The 3280-nt window shown below is 48.5% G+C and overlaps 4 non-coding genes across 4 annotated transcripts; 2 read left to right on the top strand and 2 right to left on the bottom strand.

Moving 5' to 3' along the window:
* Positions 1-505: 505 nt before the first annotated feature.
* On the top strand, positions 506-622 carry LOC136278749 (5S ribosomal RNA). The gene has a single exon (XR_010716519.1). It is a non-coding gene; the product is annotated as a 5S ribosomal RNA (ribosomal RNA).
* Positions 623-1601: 979 nt separating this feature from the next.
* LOC136278703 (U1 spliceosomal RNA) lies at positions 1602-1764 on the bottom strand. The gene has a single exon (XR_010716499.1). It is a non-coding gene; the product is annotated as a U1 spliceosomal RNA (small nuclear RNA).
* Positions 1765-1993: 229 nt separating this feature from the next.
* LOC136278704 (U2 spliceosomal RNA) lies at positions 1994-2184 on the bottom strand. Its single transcript, XR_010716500.1, has one exon. It is a non-coding gene; the product is annotated as a U2 spliceosomal RNA (small nuclear RNA).
* Positions 2185-2719: 535 nt separating this feature from the next.
* On the top strand, positions 2720-2837 carry LOC136278751 (5S ribosomal RNA). Its single transcript, XR_010716521.1, has one exon. It is a non-coding gene; the product is annotated as a 5S ribosomal RNA (ribosomal RNA).
* Positions 2838-3280: the final 443 nt, after the last annotated feature.

Here is a 3280-nt window from a genome sequence, read left to right as displayed (position 1 = left end):
GATGCCGAAGCATGCCCTGGGTGAGGGGGGTGGTCGAGGGATCCTTCCCACGGTTTATGGTGGATAGTAGCAGGTCGCCCCCACAAGCCCTTGCGAGTCCCGCAGACGGTCCCAGAGGCTGACCCGTTTGGTATCTCCTCACTGTAAGATTTTAAAGCCAGATACACGCACCTACGGAGCTAAAACATTGTATAATAGGTTTTAGGACACGTTATGTCTCTTGGGACCCCTCCCTCCCCTCCCTAGGGAATAGTGCTTCAAATCGATGCTCCTCAATGTGTGAACTGGTGAGGAAAATACATTAGGGTTAGGTAACGACTTCGGGTTAGGGTAACCATTTCTTAGGGTTAGGGTAACAATTTCTTAGGGTTAGAGTATCGATTTCTTAGGGTTAGAGTAACGAAACTAGGGCTTTAGAATTTCAAATTCGCCTACACTCAGGGATGTGGCCGCTTTACAGCCTGAACCTGGCCGATAACAAGCAGAATTTCGACCCCATTTCCTCGTCTACGACCATACCACAGGAAGCACCGGTTCTCGTCCGATCACCGAAGTTAAGCCCTGTCGGGCGGGGTTAGTACTTGGATGGGTGACCGCCTGGGAATACCCCGTGTTGTAGGCTTCAATTTTTGTCTTGCGAACATCTCTAAACGTTTTATCCCAATAAATAGCTCTCCATACACCACAATTTCCATAGAGAGCCGTAGGTGAGTGAGGAACAAAATCAAAGCAAAAAACGAGGGGGGGAAAAACACCTTTTGTCAAAAATCGGCCAGCTAATGGCGAAAACTCTAGTGCGATCGACTTTCTTACAGAGCGCGCGCGAGCGAGTGAGCACGCGCGAGATGAACAGTTTATGATGTCAAATTCTACTTCTGTGATATCAAATCATTCCAAATAACGAACGAAAAAATGAATAGGAAAAAAACGCACACTTCTGAGACGCAGTTTTAAGCCATCGTGACGTGGCAAAACACTCGCACACTTCCAAGAGGAGGCGCGCGAAAAACGGCACTGAAAGTCGACAATGGTTGGATTCAGACTGCAAACGAATCGGGAAAAAGGTTCGATACTTTTACTACTCTGCTAGTTTGTTTCCTTCCCTCGTTCATTCGTTCACTCGCTTGCTCGCACAAAGGATACACTAACGATAGCAATAGCATTTCTAAAAGCGGCTCCAGTGACAATAAAACCGCTCAAAAGGTTCAAAGTGTACTCACGGTCCAAGTCGAATGCCCTTCTATGCTCGCTCGCTCGGTCGATCGGCCGTTTGGTTTCCTTTCATTTCCTTTCCCTTCGCGCGCATAGCACAGCACGGCACGGCACGCACAACCTGCAAATACAAACGAACAGGACTTTACACACAATAGAGCAGACAGGCCTTGAACAAAAACAGCCAGCAAAGTTACGCACCGCCCCGAACTCACCTTGTTTCCTTCCTCCAGTCTCTCCAATGCACTGTCTACCCCTCCAAACGTGCCAACACCTTGGCCAGTTGTGCGTCCTTTGCTTTCTTTGCAAGTCTACCGGTCACTGCAAAAGCAAAAAATACCCTCGATAGTCAGTAAGAGGGCCATATAGACATAGTTTGGATGACTTTGCGGGGACGAGCGCGAACGCAGGTCCCCACTTACCAGAAATTATACGCTCGAGTTACCCACATTGGGGTAATCGCAAGGGTCAACCCAGTCGAAGTGCAATGAAAGGGCCTCGCCTTGAGAGGACTGCCTCCTTGATCACAGTACTCCCGCGTCAGGTAAGTATGCTTTTTCATCGTCTGCCCTCGGTGAAAAAATCCACTTACCCCTATGTCTTGTGGTAGTGCTTGCGCCTTCAGAAAACGTAGGCCAGCGGCCGTTCCTGCCATTGTCTGTTGTCTGAATTATCATCCCTATTTCAACTATTCCCCCTCAAAGGGCGGGCGGGGCTCCTGTAAACATAAAAGAATGCTATACCGTTGACTTTGTGTTGGATTGACTGTGTCTTCCCCAGAGGGAAGTGGGCCGCACTCGGAGGTAGTGCTATACCGAGGCAACCCGTGGCTGGTACGAGGCAAGCCTCTTTTCCACAGCCCAGTTCCAAAAATCAGTTTAATATATGAGCTGCTCAATGAGCAGCGTATCAGATATTAAGCTGATAAGAACAGATAATACACTTGATCTAGCCAAAAGGCCGAGAAGCGATGCCGAAGCATGCCCTGGGTGAGGGGGGTGGTCGAGGGATCCTTCCCACGGTTTATGTTGGATAGTAGCAGGTCGCCCACACCAAGCCCGTGCGAAGTTCCCGCAGACGGTCACAGAGGCTGACCCGTTGGTATCTCCTCACTGTCAGATTTGAAAGCCAGATACGACGCACCTACGGAGCTAAAACATTGTATAATTAGGTTTTTAGGACACGTTTATGTCTCTTGGGACCCTCCCTCCCCTTCCCTAGGGAATAGTGCTCTGAGGAATCGATGATCCTCAATGTTGTTAACTGGGTTGAGGAAAATACATTAGGGTTAGGTAACGACGCCTGCGGTTAGACCTGCGTAGGCTGCGCGTAACCATTTCTTAGGGTTAGCTGGTAACAATTTTCTTAGGGTTTAGCGTATCGATTTCTTAGGGTTAGAGTAACGAAACTAGGGCTTTAGAATTTCAAATTCGCCTACACTCAGGGATGTGGCCGCTTTACAGCTGAACTGGCCGATAACAAGCACAATTTCGACCCCCATTTCCTCGTCTACGACCATACCACAGGGAAAGCACCGGTTTCTGTCCGATCAACGAAGTTAAGCCTGTCGGGCGGGGTTAGTACTTGGATGGGTGACCGCCTGGGAATACCCCGTGTTGTAGGCTTCAATTTTTTGTCTTGCGAACATCTAAACGTTTTATCCCAATAAATAGCTCTCCATACACCACAATTCACATAGAGAGCCGTAGGGAGTGAGGAACAAAATCAAAGCAAAAAACGGGGGGGGGGAGGGAAAACACCTTTTTGTCAAAAATCGGCCAGCTAATGGCGAAAACTCTAGTGCGATCGACTTTTCTTACAGAGCGCGCGCGAGCGAGTGAGCACGCGCGAGATGAACAGTTTTATGATGTCAAATTCTACTTCTGTGATATCAAGCATTCAAAAACGAACGAAAAAATGAAATAGGAAAAAACGCACACTTCTGAGGACGCAGTTTTAAAGCCATCGTGACGTGGCAAACACTCGCACACTTCCAAGAGGAGGCGCGCGAAAAACGGCACTGAAGTCGACAATGGTTGGATTCAGACTGCAAAACGAATCGGGAAAA

The sequence above is a fragment of the Pocillopora verrucosa genome, unplaced genomic scaffold, assembly GCF_036669915.1.
Source record: "Pocillopora verrucosa isolate sample1 unplaced genomic scaffold, ASM3666991v2 scaffold_48, whole genome shotgun sequence".
In the NCBI taxonomy this organism is placed as follows: Eukaryota; Metazoa; Cnidaria; class Anthozoa; order Scleractinia; family Pocilloporidae; genus Pocillopora; species Pocillopora verrucosa.
This window is presented reverse-complemented; position numbering and strand designations above follow the sequence as displayed.